The 15,272-nt window shown below is 43.4% G+C and overlaps 1 non-coding gene across 1 annotated transcript; it reads right to left on the bottom strand.

Moving 5' to 3' along the window:
• Positions 1-12,003: 12,003 nt before the first annotated feature.
• Positions 12,004-12,076, bottom strand: TRNAW-CCA (transfer RNA tryptophan (anticodon CCA)). Its single transcript has one exon. It is a non-coding gene; the product is annotated as a tRNA-Trp (tRNA).
• Positions 12,077-15,272: the final 3,196 nt, after the last annotated feature.

The raw sequence follows: 15,272 nt of genomic DNA, 5'->3' as shown, positions 1-15,272 counted from the left end.
GGCTCCTCTCTCCATGGCATTCTCCAGGCAAGAATACTGCAGTGGGTTGCCATTTCCTCCTCCAGGGGATCTTCCTGACCCAGGGATCAAGCCCAAGTCTCCTGCATCTCCTGCACTGGCAGGCGGATTCTTTACCCCTGAGCCACCCCAGATGCCAGAGAGACAAAGTATTAGAATATTATTCAAATCCAAGCTGAAGTGACTCAGCTGAGTTTTAAATACTAGTAGAATGGTTCTGAGAACTCCATATCCTGCATGGAACTCAATACCCTCACCAATATGTGAAATTCCTGGGACTGACACTATCTCCATGTCCTTGTTTCAATCTCAATTTAAGGTTTCCCCATGGACCTCCCCCACACCCTGGGCCCACATCGATGTTTAGCTCCACCCCTTTAATTTTCTCAAAACAAATGAAACAAGCCTTCATAAAGGCTAATAAAAACAAGGCATTTTGCAGTGTAACAGACTTAAGGGAAGTTTAGAGTTGTACTGGGGATAACGCGCAGCAGCACCGGCAGTTATAACTATTAGATGCCTCTCTCTTTCTCTCTCGCTCTCTTTGTAGATGTCATTTACTCACACACAGGGGGCTAAGCTTCTCCCCCTCAAGAATTTCTCACCTTTGTATTTCACTTCCTTTATTAAGCAAAATAATTGAGCTGAATTCTTTCCACTCAGCTCTGAGCTTTCCTTTGTATGGAAAGAGCCCTGATAACATCCATGGAGAACTTTCTTCCACCTCCATTTGCCGGAAGCCAGTGTGAGGAATCCCGACTGTGACAAGGTCATGAGGAAGGAAGCTGACATACGCAAGGCGTGATCAGACTTCAGGGGCCGCCCTGGAAATTCCTAAGCATGTACCCCCCCCCCAAAAAAAAAATCTGCCAGCTTTTGTGCTCTGCTTTTCCACTTTTCTGATATTCTCTGGAAAAAAGTCAACGCAGGGCTTTAGTCTTCTGCATTTGAAAGGGATGTTTCAGTTAAACCCCCTCTGATTGCTCTCTAGCTTGCCTAAAAGGTTCCCCAGACCTCTAACAGCTTGTGAATTGCTTACAGCCCCCCAACCGCGAGAGGCACAAAGCTTAAAAGCATCTTAAAGATACAGAGCCTTTTCTAAAGAGTTAAAAATCATATTGGTGGAGTTTTCACTGTTGACTCAATGATTGCCGCCAGGCCTCCATATTCTTTATCTTTTAGGCACCTGGGAGGATGTTAATCAATGTAAATGGGATATGGAAAAAGATATATAGTAGTTTTGATGTTAGCAACACTAGACTTTTGAGTTAATTACTTTTCTTTTGTTATAAATCACAGTACTCCTTTCACTTGTTATAAACTGCTGTATCTTTGCTATGTAAGAATGTAACTTTATTTAGTGCTTTCTGAGAATGGCACCAGACTTTGGGAAGATCAACACAAATAAGTCTTCTGGTTGACAAACCCTTATCAGAAAAAAGGCTGTAAAATGTTAATTGGCCCTTTTGGCTGGAAGATTATGTAAATTACCTAAGACCTGTGTATAAAATTAAGTATGCAGAGAGAAAAGCCTAGTTTTGATAAGAGTCTGGACTGCTAATGCTGCATAACTTTGTGTTACCCATTGATCTCCATGTTTTATCAAAAGTATAAAAGGCCTTCTGAACAACAGAGGACGGAGCCAGTCGCTGGACTGGTTTCCCCCGTGTCTCTCTCTCTTTCTCTCCCTTTCCCTCCCTCTCCTCTTTACTTTAATTTCAGGCTGAATTCCCATCTGGGGCGTGGAGGCTTGCCAAGTCTACTTACTTGCCCTGGCTGTGAAGACCGGCACAAAAGGGAGCCTAAGGCGAAACACCCTTAGATATTCAAGCGAGTGTCGGTGGCCCAACGTAGATGGTGCAAATTCCTTGTCTGGAATTTTATTGGTCTTCCGCGTAATCCAAGTTATTCAGCCCTCTTTCTCCACTTAATTTTCCTACTACACTATTGTTTCTTAATCTAATCTTATATCAATCAATAAATAAGTCTTTCCTCGACAACGCTGTCCACCCTTCGAATTCCCTGGATCCACCGTGGCTGGACCCCGGCATCCATTCCTTGAAGGGAAGAGAGCAATATGACAATTTATTTTCTCTCTCAGTAGCACTCACTATGGCCACTGGTGCTGTCCCTGGAATATTTCTGATTCTCCTTCCCTCCGGACACAGGGCGGGGCTGTATTTTTTGGCCCCAACAGTTTCATGTGATTCATGCAATGTGACAATTTCTGAAAGGTGGGAGGTGAGTGATGAATGTCACTTCTGAGCAGGAGCATTTAACTTCCAGCGTGAAGCCCTCTCTCTTTTCCCTGCCAGGTACCAGCATTGCTTTGGATGCAGGGGGCACCTGAGTGACTACAGCAGCAAACACTGCAGCTGACCCAGGTAGGCAGCTCCCTGGGGGTCTAATGGATTTGACCTTCCTTAATGCAGTGTTCTTGCCTGGAGAATCCCAGGGACGGGGGGAGCCTGGTGGGCTGCCGTCTATGGGGTCTCACAGAGTCAGACACGACTGAAGGAACTTAGCAGCAGCAGGAACGCCCCCACAGTGCCAGTAGCAAAATGAAAAATTAGACCTGATAATTAATGATACCTGGTCCTTCAGATGTAAACATTTTCCCTGTTTAAATGGTTTGCTTCAAGTAGATTCACAGACTGGGAAGTTTAGCATCATGATGACGAGAGACCCCACATCCATTCCCAACAGCCAGAGCTATTTTCTGGTCCTTGCTGGGCCCAGAGACGACACTTCATGTCTGTTCGGTGCTCCATGCCCACAGAGACCACTCCATGAACAAGCTCCTGGGAGCAACCAAGTCTGCAGAGCACTGCCTTCCCCTGCAGGCCCTCTTGTTGTCTTCTAAGGGTGGGTATGACTCTGACTTAGTCCTTGCCCAGCAGCGCTCCCTGAAACCTCCAGTTTGGGGATCATTTTGCCTCAAAATGAGACTTCCCTGGTGGTCAGATGGTAAAGCGTCTGTCTACAATGCGGAAGACCTGGGTTCGATCTCTGGGTCGGGAAGATCCGCTGGAGAAGGAAATGGCAATCCACTCCAGTGCCATTGCCTGGAAAATCCCATGGACAGAGGAGCCTGGTAGGTTACAGTCCATGGAGTCACAAAGAGTTGGACACAACTGAGCAACTTCACTATTTCGCTTTGCCTCAATAAGAGTAACCCCATTCCTCTCCCAAGCCTGATAGCATCACTGATTTTGATATACATCAAATTATTTGGGAGATACAAGACATTCCTGGCAATCCTGCTACATAAGTACTCCACATCACTGTTTTCCCCTCATGTGGTCATCCATGATACAGAAGGGTCTTTCTGCAAGGGGGCCTTCTCCCCAAGACCCTAAGGTGATATGGCAAAAGGCTAGTTGATTTTAGTTTTTATTTCAATATAATATGTCAGAAGAGTATGTAATTTCCTGAGTTCCATCTCACTGCAGCAAAGATTTGAAATGGCAGACCAGTGTTATAGCTTAATTACAGCTCAGTTTTATTTGGCAAACAAAGGAAAACACATCCTTGAGGCATGAGAGTGGCCAACCCAAAAAAAAAGAGAGTTTCAACCTTGGCTCCTCTTTTTATATGCTTTTTCTCCTCCCCGAGTCTGCCCTAGTTAAATTGGGCTAGCCAGGAGGGCTGTTTGTTTCAGCTGAGGGTCTCACTCTGATCCTTGGATTTTCTGTTGTCCATTTTTGTGGGGTTTTCCCTTTCTTTGTCTTGTAGCCACCACCATTTGGGTCTCCTTTTTCCTATTCTAACTACCTAGCATTCCCCTCTCAAGAGATGGGAGGCCCAAATCTTTGGGAATAGGGGCATCGCAGTCTCTCAGGCCACTTCCTGCTGAGCTGGAATGGCGAGGTGCACTAGGCCTCCACTCTTGCTAGTCTCAAGCCTCAGAGTCCTTATAGCAGTGTCCATCTAAGGGTGAGTGATAGTTTTCATGGTTGGGCGTAGTTTATATATCCTTGTTGAACCTGCACTGCATGTTGTAGCTTATTGACCTGGACACAGAACAAGTTAGACAATTGATAATACGTGGAGCAATCATCAGTTCAGTTCAGCTGCTCAGTCGTGTCCGACTCTGCAACCCCATGAATCACAGCACGCCAGGCCTCCCTGTCCATCACCAGCTCCTGTAGTTCACTCAGACTCAAGTCCATCGAGTCAGTGATGCCATCCAACCATCTCATCCTCTATCATTCCCTTCTCCTCCTGCCCCCAATCCCTCCCAGCATCAGGGTCTTTTCCAATGAGGTGGCCATTGGAAAGGCCATTGGAAAGGCGAAAGGCCATTCACCTTTTCGCATGAGGTGGCCAAAATATTGGAGTTTCAGCTTCAGCATCAGTCCTTCCAAAGAAATCCCTAGGCTGATCTCCTTCAGAATGGACTGGTTGGATCTCCTTGCAGTCCAAGGGACTCCCAAGAGTCTTCTCCAATACCACAGTTCAAAAGCATCAATTCTTCAGTGCTCAGCTTTCTTCACAGTCCAACTCTCACATCCATACATGACCACTGGAAAAACCATAGCCTTGACTAGACGGACATTTGTTGGCAAGGTAATGTCTCTGCTTTTCAATATGCTATCTAGGTTGGTCATAATTCTTCTTCCAAGGAGTAAGTGTCTTTTAATTTCATGGCTGCAATCACCATCTGCAGTGATTTTGGAGCCCCCCCAAATAAAGTCTGATACTGTTTCCACTGTTTCCCCATCTATTTGCCATGAAGTGATGGGACCAGATGCCATGATCTTGTTTTTGCTTTGGCTTCATCCCTTCATTCTTTCTGGAGTTATTTCTCCACTGATCTCCAGTAGCATATTGGGCACCTAATGACCTGGGGAGTTCCTCTTTTGGTATCCTATCATTTTGCCTTTTCCTACTGTTCATGGGGTTCTCAAGGCAAGAATACTGAAGTGGCTTTCCATTCCCTTCTCCAATGGACCACATTCTGTCAGGCCTTTCCACCATGACCCACCCGTCTTGGGTTGCCCCGCAGGCATGGCTTGGTTTCATTGAGTTAGACAAGGCTGTGGTCCTAGTGTGATTAGATTGACTAGTTTTCTGTGAGTATGGTTTCAGTGTGTCTGACCTTTGGTGCCCTCTTGCAACACTTACCGTCTTACTTGGGTTTCTCTTACCTTGGCGTGGGGTATCTCTTCACAGCTGCTCCAGCAAAGCATAGCCGCTGTTCCTTACCTTGGACGAGAGGTATTTCCTTCCACCACCGTTCCTGACTTTCAATGTGGGGATAGCTCCTCTAGGCCCTCCTGTGCCTGCTCAGCCACCTCTCCTCTGGTTGCTCCTCCCGGCCACCGGCCCTGGCCTCGGGCGTAGGTGGCTCCTCCCAGCTGTTGTCTTTTAATTTCCAGGCTGCAGTCACCATCTGCAGTGATTTTGGAACCCCCAAAAATTAAAGTCTGACACTGTTTCCACTGTTTCCCATCTATTTCCCATGAAGCGATGGGACCAGATGCCATGATCTTAGTTTTCTGAATGTTGAGCTTTAAACCAACTTTTTCACTCTCCTCTTTCACTTTCATCAAGAGTCTGTTTAGTTCCTCTTCATTTTCTGCCATAAAGGTGGTGTCATCAGCTTATCTGAAGTTATTGATATTTCTCCCAGCAGTCTTGATTCCAGCTTGTGCTTCTTCCAGTCCAGTGTTTCTCATAATGTATTCTGCATATAAGTTAAATAAATAGGGTGACAATATACAGCCTTGACATACTCCTTTTCCTATTTGGAACCAGTCTGTTGTTCCATGTCCAGTTCTAACTGTTGCTTCCTGACCTGCATATAGGTTTCCCAAGAGGCAGGTCAGGTGGTCTGATATTCCCATCTCTTTCAGAATTCTCCAGTTTATTGTGATCCACACAGTCAAAGGCTTTGGCATAGTCAATAAAGCAGAAATAGATGTTTTCTGGAACTCTCTTGCTTTTCCCATGATCCAGTAGATGTGGAATTCCAGTTGAGCTGTTTCAAATTCTGAAAGATGATGCTGTGAAAGTGCTGCACTCAATATGCCAGCAAATTTGGGAAACTCAGCAGTGGCCACAGGACTAGAAAAGGTCAGTTTTCATTCCAATTCCAAAGAAAGGTAATGCCAAAGAATGCTTAAACTACCACTCAATTGCACTCATCTCATACGCTAGTAAAGTAATGCTCAAAATTCTCCAAGCCAGGCTTCAGCAATACGTGAACCATGAACTTCCAGATGTTCAAGCTGGTTTTAGAAAAGGTAGAGGAACCAGAGATCAAATTAAGAGACCTAATCAGCACCAAAACAACAACAACAAAAACCCCTAATCCTAAAATCTTCGCAGCGACTACCTTCTGACTTACTTTATCCCTCTGTTAAATGCAAATAGGACAACTTGACCAAATGTCGGGGTGCTGAAGATACTGTATTAGTGTGTCACTACCACAAACTCTGGGGAGAAATAATCTGGAAATGTGGTGAACAGGTAGTACAAGATGAACATGATCAATTAAAACCACTGCTCAAGGACAGAGACACCAGAGGGATCCAGCTGAGAGGTCTTGTCTGTTCTTCTCCTCCCTCCTGTCCATCACAGCAATGCTGAGTCACCACTGTCTCTACAAAACTCCCATAAGCTGGCAAAGGAAAAATAACTACAGGTCTCTCGTTATTCGCCAAGACACACACATAGTATGAACACTGATTCCATTTCTGGGTTATCCATCAAAATGTAATCATTCTCTTTGTATCTTTATCAATACATAATGAGAGAGCTGATATACTCATGGCATTATTTCATTTTTCACATTACTATAATTCATTCTATTTGTTGTTTTTCTTCTCTTTCATTTCTATATCAGATAAAAATAGTTGGAGAGAGAGAAATATTTCCAGCTCAGATTATGTCTCTGCTATTTAAAAAATAATTAAATAGACATCTACTAAGTAGTAGGCCATTTTCTAGGCCCTGTAGATACTGTTATGAACAAATCGGAAAGCATCTTTCCTCTGTGAACACCATAATCTAGGAAGAAGAAAATGGTAATAAACAAATAAATAGAAATAAATTTTAGATAGAGCACACTGAGGAGGATAATAAACAGAGTGATATTACCAGCAGTGATTAGATGATGGGAGTTCTTTTAGGTTTGTTATGTCCAGAAAGGCCTTTATGAGGTGACATTTGAGATGAGACTAGAAAGCAAGAATCCTTCATGTTGAAATCTTCATAATTGAAGGAGTAGAACACACCAACCAGTAAAAACATCAAAAAGGAGAAATACAAGTAGTATATGCTACGAATCCTAAAATAAGTCCCTGGTGAAAACAAGTTATAAAGGAGAAAGAAAGAAATGAGAGGGCTTTAAAAGGAGACCACCCAACAAATAAGCTTACCTACAAAACAAAAATGGAGTCACAGATGTAGAAAACAAACTTGTGATTACCAGGAGATGAGGGGGAGGGCTAAATTGAGAGATTGGGGTTGACACATACACACTATTATATATAAAATAGATAATTAATAAGGACCTCCTGTATAGAACAGGGAACTCTACTAAATACTCTGCAATGACCTATAAGGAAAAGAATCTAAAAAAGAGTGGATCAAAGCTATGGTTTTTCCAGTAGTCATGTACAGATGTGAGAATTTGACCATAACGAAGGCTGAGTACCAAAGAACTGGGGCTTTTGAACTGTGGTGCTAGAGAAGACTCTTGAGAGTCCATTGGACTGCAAAGGAGATCAAACCAGTCAATCCTAAAGGAGAGCAACTCTGCATATTTATTGAAAGGACTGATGTTGAAGCCGAAACTCCAATACTTTGCCCACCTGCTGCAAAGAGCCAACTCACTGGAAAAGACCCTGATGCTAGGAAAGACTGAGGGCAGGAGGAGAAGGGCACAACAGAGGATGAGATGGTTGGATGACCTCTCTGACTCAGTGGACATGAGTTTGAGCAAACTCCAGAGAAAGTGAAGGACAGGGAAGCCTGGCTTCCTGTGGTCCACGAGGTTACAAAGAATTGGACATGACTAAGCCACTGAACAACAACATATGCACTTGCATAACTGATTCACTTTACTGTACATCTGAAACTAATACAACATTGTAAATCAACTATACCCCAGTAAAATTAACTTTAAAAAAGGCCCACTCAGCACAAGCCACAGAAAATACTGAGATGTTTTTGAGAAGGGACTATCATACACACATAGACATTGGGGAAGAAAAAAATCAGTTTGAACAAGTCAATTAACTAGAGATACTCCTTGTATGGTCAAGTAGACAGATAAGATCTAGAATACATAAACAAGATTTGGATTTCTATTTTCTCCTATTTTCTCCCTTATATTATGTCTCAATTATATAACTTTTACGGTTTTTTTTCAACCCCATTCTCTGTGTATACTTGTAACTCCAACTATACTGATGACAAGTACTTCAAGTGTCTTAACACATGTTTTCTCTCCTTTCTTTATCTTTCTAATTGCTGTTCTTTATGCTTCTGAGAACTTCTCCATCGTCTTCAATTGTTAACTCCAATATATCTCTTAAGAATTAAACATCACTTCTTTTACCAGTTAATTTGCATTGCATTCAAGTCACAGAAAGCAATACTTAAGTGGCTTAAATAATGACAGAATTGATTAGCTCATGTAGCTGGAAATCCAGAGGAAGGAGATATTTCTAAATAAGCCTAACCCAGTGGTTCCAACTCAATCAATTTCTCCTTATTTTTCCTGGCTGTAAACATCTCTGTGTGTTGCTTTAATCCTCAGTCTGCAAAGAAACAAAATGGCTATCACATTTTTCTGTTAAAGGAAGAAATCAGCATTCAATATCTGAGAAGAAAGCTATTACTTAAGTAAGCAATGGAAAACTGCTTTTTAAGGCAGACTCTCCTTGAGGAAAGTTGATCTGTACAAGATTTTAGGAAGCACAGAATTCAGAGATCAGTAGGCTTTAGAGATGGGACTTCTTGGGCATTAGTGGAACAGAGCTGTTACTGACTTTCTGATGGTCAGGGTAGGTTGCCACTCATCTGGACAGCTTGCAGAACTATGGTCAGTGAGAGTATTGTCTTTGATTATACCAACAAACCAATGTCCAAGGAAAAAGAAAAGAGGCCCTTCTGAAAACTCTCATGAGATCATAGAATCAGCTTTCCTAGAGGTTCCTACCCAGCCTGTCTTTACATCTCTTTGGGCACAGTCAGACTGCTAAGAACTTGTAATCAGCTAAGAACTGTCTGGTTCAGAAGAAATCAACAAGGGAAAGGAAGTGGTATAATTTGATTGGCTTAGATAAATCCTGCCCTTTCCCTGTAACTTGGGCAATCCACACTATCTCTAGATATTGAGAGAGGACAATGTTACCACATTGCTCTGGACACATTCCCTAAAGCATCTTTTGTCATTACAGAACATTTATACTGTCCTGGTTGCCATTTGCAACTTTTCTGGCAAGTGGCTACCTACCTTTCTGCCCAATAGAGGAAAGTAATAGGTAACATACCCAAAATGTCTTGGAATAGTCACTGAGACAGAGTAAGGCTCAGTTCCTTAGGACTATTCATCATCAAGGTTGTCAAGCGTTAGTCCTGAAGCACAAAATGCTAATTTTTAATCCAACTTTTTTAGACCTTTAAGAGTAATGCATGAACACAAATACAATCTACTTTGAGGGAGAAATAAGTAGAGATTCTTATGGAAGATTGTATTTGTAGTGAGTCTTCATGGATGAGAAAGTTTTAGCCAAGTGGCTCTGGGTGGTCTAACCCTTCCATGTACCTTGTAGGTGGAGACTGACTGTCTAACACGTGATGCTTCAGAGAAAAGCTAAAATTATGAGGCTTCTTTCAGGTGAAGGCTCAGATCCAGTCCTTTTGCCTCCATCTTCATTCATAAAATCCCTTACATAATGGTCTTAATGGGCACAGATGTCTCCAGAATACTAAAGGAAGAAGGAACCAAGAAAGAAGAAACAAGTGCCAGAAATAGAAAATGAAACGTGCCCCAAACTGGTTCCATGTTCCTCACATTTTTCCAGTAGCCACATGTGATGGTCGCTGCAATTTGTTGCCTGAACACCTCTTCAGAAACGGAGGACTTGCTATTCTGCCACCATGCGAACACCCAAAGACCACCTTCAACTGTCAGCTATTTTTGTGTTTCCTAAGAAAACTGCATTGTGTAAGGTGACATCTCTTTTCAAAGGCAGCCTGCAATAAGTAACTGATCAGGATGAAGGGAAAGACCAGCCCCCTGTACAATTTCGGTTGACTCTGAAGACTTATCCTAGCTATAGAGATCCTCATTGGTCAACCTAGAACTCTGCTGATCCTCACTGTGGTTCAGCTTCCCTTTCTGGACAACCTGGCTTCTTTCCTCTTCCTTCCAGAGATGTTCATTGCAAACACTCCCTACTAAAAGTACTAATTGTGCTTTTACCTCATAAACTGATGCCCAGGAAAACCAACATAAAACAATTGTTACCAGGACCAGGAGGGGCATAAAAACAAGCACTGGGATGCTGAGACAGCTTTTGCCTATGGATTGCTTTCTATCTATGAGGCATGAAAATCATGCCCAGGACTTCATTATAAGACAATCTGAGCTCCAAAGAAGGTGAAACTCCCAAACAAAGCAGGTATGCCACACCAAGGCCAGAACCCGGGTCATAAAAGAATAGGACCCTGAAACTTGGATAAGAAACTCTGTTTTAGCCTTCTATCTCCAATTGTTTTAATTCCAAGATTCTTCTGAACCATTTGAACACAAAGAATTAGCCCACTTCCGCAAGTTAAGGGCTAGAATTCCCATTTTTCATGAATGTTTTGCAGAGAACAAGTGCTTCCCTCATGAACAACTTCTTTGACTCACAGCTATTAGGCCAAAGAGAAACATGATCATCAAAGGGAATAAATGGTTTATACCATGAAGGAAACTCAAAAGACTTAGGAAATATGTTACTGGCAGAATCTGAGAGAGTAGTACATTCTGAGGTCATGGACTGAGGGGATAGGTAAAATACAAATTTGGATAAAAGGACGTTTATCAGTATAGGAGAATTCTTCTGGGTATGAGAGTTAATGCCTCAGCAAGGAACCCGGGAAATGGTGTTTAAAAATTGCTAGAATGGCTACTTGAAATGGAGTAAGTGATGGTTCAGCTTCAGTGAAGTAGGAAGACCAGAATTTCCATAACAGACTGTGGAAGAAGCTTAACACTCCAAGAAGTGATTATGCAAAAGCAGATACATGAGATAAGAATCAAATCCCCCAGAGGAAAATGTTCCAGAGAGACGCCAACAGGGAACCACTTACCAAAGCAATTAGGAGTATGCTGGTGACAGGTGTGCCAGCATCATTAACAAATTCCATGGAGGTTCTCTGTAGGCCAGAGCATATGGCAAGAGATACTGCCATGGGACTGGGCTCACCCAAAGAGCGGGAATGAGAAGATGTCAAAGTTAGCAAGTACCAGTTGGCCGCACCTAAGTGTCAGAAGTCACACTGGTGCAGGGATCGTAATGAGCAGAAAAGTCAGTGTAGCAGCCAAGGAAACTTGGCCCTCAGAGAGTTGTGTCCCTGAGGAGCAAAATAGATGGAAGGCCTTCAAGGGTACTGCTCAAAGGGAACCCTCAAGACACACTGATGTACCAATCGGAGGCTGAAAGCAGTTGCCCCCAGAGGAAGTCAAGATCTTCTGCCTGCTTCCTCACCCTGAGACAGCTTTTGAACCTAAAATTTATTTACTGAATCAAAGGCCCAGTCTCAGGAGAAAGATCCCCACCCCACCAGGGCAAGTGCAGACTACATGACAATTATTCCACTCCTTCCCCATGGGGACAGAAGGTGAAGGCGAAGGTGAAGTTGCTCAGTCGTATCCGACTCTTTGCGACCCCATGGACTGTAACCTACTAGGCTTCTCCATCCATGGGATTCTCCAGGCAAGAATACTGGAGTGGATTGCCATTTCCTTTTCCAAGGGATCTTCCTGACCCAGGGATCGAACCCGGGTCTCCTGCATTGGAGGCAGACGCTTTAACCTCTGAGCCACCAGGGAAGCCCCCATGGGGAATGATGGCCATTTAATTGGTTGTACATTGAGATGGAGAGAATACACAAACATTAGCTCTGTTTGTTGTGGAGTCTGAGTTGATACTGATACCCAGAGGCTATAAGTGTTAATCATGATGGCCCAGATTTGAACGTGAGCATACGGAGACCAGGAAATAGAGTGCTGACTTGGCTTTGGCTCATAAATGATCCTCTGGATCTTATCTGGGGCCATTTCCCTAGTCTCTAAGAACTAGGGAACACATAATTGAAGTTCATATGCCCAGGAGTTTACATACCACCGTAATGTGTCATTGATCTGAGGAAAATGGAAAAACCAAGTGGAAACCCATGAAACAGCCAAGAGAATACATCAAAAATAAAAATTATATCATGTGGGGAATGGTAAATACTGCTACCCTTGGACCTGAAAGGTGTGGGTCCCCATCATGTCTTCCTTTATTTCACTAGTCTGGCCTCTGACAAACCAGACAGAACCAGAGGGAGACAGTACACTACCTGCAAATTCGACTACATAGTGACCTTAGTTGAAGCCTATATGCCAGACACAGTATCTTTGCTAGAACAAACTATCATGTGTGTGAAAACGTAGTATGTGACTGTTAGTGTGGCAGAGGTCTTCCTTTCCATCTCTATTCAGTTCAGTTCAGTTCAGTCGCTCAGTCGTGTCTGACTCTGCGACCCCATGAATCGCAGCACACCAGGCCTCGCTGTCCATCACCAACTCCCGGAGTTCACTCAAACTCATGTCCATCGAGTCAGTGATGCCATCCAGCCATCTCATCCTCTGTCGTCCCCTTCTCCTCCTGCCCCCAATCCCTCCCAGCATCAAAGTCTTTTCCAGTGAGTCAACTCTTCACATGAGGTGGCCAAAGTACTGGAGTTTCAGCTTTAGCATCATTCCTTCCAAAGAAATCCCAGGGCTGATCTCCTTCAGAACGGACTGGTTGGATTTCCTTGCAGTCCAAGGGACTCTCAAGAGTCTTCCCCAACACCACAGTTCAAAAGCATCAATTCTTTGGTGCTCAGCCTTCTTCACAGTCCAACTCTCACATCCATACAAGACTACTGGAAAACCATAGCCTTGACTAGACGGACCTTAGTTGGCAATGTCTCTGCTTTTGAATATGCTATCTAGGTTGGTCATAACTTTCCTTCCAAGGAGTAAGCATCTTTTAACTTCATGACTGCAGTCACCAACTGCAGTGATTTTGGAGCCCCCAAAAATAAAGTCTGACACTGTTTCCACTGTTTCCCATCTATTTCCCATGAAGTGATGGGACGAGATGCCATGATCTTAGTTTTCTGAGTGTTGAGCCATCTCTATTAGAGGATAAAAAACCATTCTCAATCATTGGTGCCCAATAACTGCATGAACTCTCCTTCCCTCTGTCATAATATAAATCTGGACCATCTAAACATCCTTCAGAACATCACACTAATCCAGTGGATTGATGACTACATGAAAGCTGAGCTGGACAGGCAAAACTCTGTAGAAACTTAAAGGGCTGCCAAATCAGTAAAATTTTAAGAACTCCCCTGTTTGGAAGCATACCAGGATATTTCTTCTACAGATTAATTATATATCGTATCATTTATAAAGAAATATATGTGGGCTTCCTGGGTAGCTCAGCTGGTAAAGAATCAACCTGCAATGCAGGAGACCCTGGTTTGATTCCTGGGTCAGGAAGATCCCCTAGAGAAGGGATAGGCTACCCACTCCAGTATTCTTGGGCTTCCCTGATGGCTCAGATGGTAAAGAATCCACCTGCAGTGTGGGCGACCTGGGTTCAACCCCTGCGTTGGGAAGATCCCCTGGAGGAGGGCATGGCAACCCACTCCAGTATTCTTGCCTGGAGAATCCCCATGGACAGAGGAGCCTGGCAGACTATAGTCTATGGAGTTGCAAAGAGTCAGACACAACTGAGTGACTAAGCATAGCACAGTACATATTTATATATAGATATGTACATATATCAATAGAATATAAGTAAAAATTATACACACATACGTGGGCCTCTTTGGTCTTTGAATTCTGGAAGCAGTATACTTCATATTTGAGAATGTTGCAAAAACCCAGGGCTATGGACTGAATTGTGTTCCCCCAAAATTCTATGTGTAGAAACCCCAACCCCCAATACGACTGTGTTTGGGGCTGGGGCCTGTGAGGAGGTAATTCAGGTGAAATGAGGTCAGAAGTGCAGGGCTCTAATCTGATCTGATTAGTGTCCTTACAAGAGACAGCAGAGAACTCAGACTCTCATTCTCTCCCTATGAGTGAGAGTATGTGAGCACATAGCAAGGCTTCATAGTGAAATCCACCTTGCCGGAGCCTTGATCTTAGATGGGATGGCCAGCCTCTGTAACTATGAGGCAATACATTTCTGTTATTTAAAACAATCCAGCACGTGACATTGTGTTATGATAGCCCAAGGGTCATATCCCCACAAACTAAGTGATATGAAAAGCTCTAAGATATCCATAAAACTCAGAGCAAGAAAGAGCTCTGCACAGATTCAGACTATGGCACAAGTCAATTTGTGGCTTGCATGTATCAGACCCTATTATTTTTGAGGTATCCATGATGGGGAAAATGCTGTGTAGGGTTTGTGCAAAACCAAGCGGAGAACCATAATGCAGATCCCTAGTGTCTAGGAGAAATTCTCCAGCTAAAATGGAGAATCACATACTCTTTGAAAATCAGTTCCTACATACAGAATAGAGTCTGAACATGGAACACTCAGAAGTCATGCAGCCAGAATGGCAGATCAACAGGTGAGTTCTGTCAGACTCACCAATTCAAGAATTTGTGCAGGTCCCGAAATAGCCTACCATAACACAATGGAAGCGTCACACCTGGGACTGAACATGAGCAAAACCAAACGGCAGAAGCAAGCTGCAAGAGCAGTTACCCCAGTCTCTGCATCATCTCCCACAGGGGCATTGCCCCTGACTTGGCTTGTACCTGTGTCCACACTGAGGGAATTAACCCTCATAACCAGCTGTTAGAGAGGAAAACACTGGAGCTGGGTTAACTAATGGGTCATTTGGTATATGAGTGAAAGTCAGAAATGCATTGCTACTGGACTACAAGCCAACTCAGAGCTGGCCATAAAAGACAATGGTAAGGAGATCTCTGTGCAAAGAGAAGTATAAACAGTTAAAAATGTAAAGAGATTTTT

This window comes from Ovis aries, chromosome 12, assembly GCF_016772045.2.
Source record: "Ovis aries strain OAR_USU_Benz2616 breed Rambouillet chromosome 12, ARS-UI_Ramb_v3.0, whole genome shotgun sequence".
NCBI lineage: Eukaryota > Metazoa > Chordata > Mammalia > Artiodactyla > Bovidae > Ovis > Ovis aries.
Note: the sequence above shows the minus strand (reverse complement) of the source record. Positions and strands in the feature narration are given on the sequence as shown.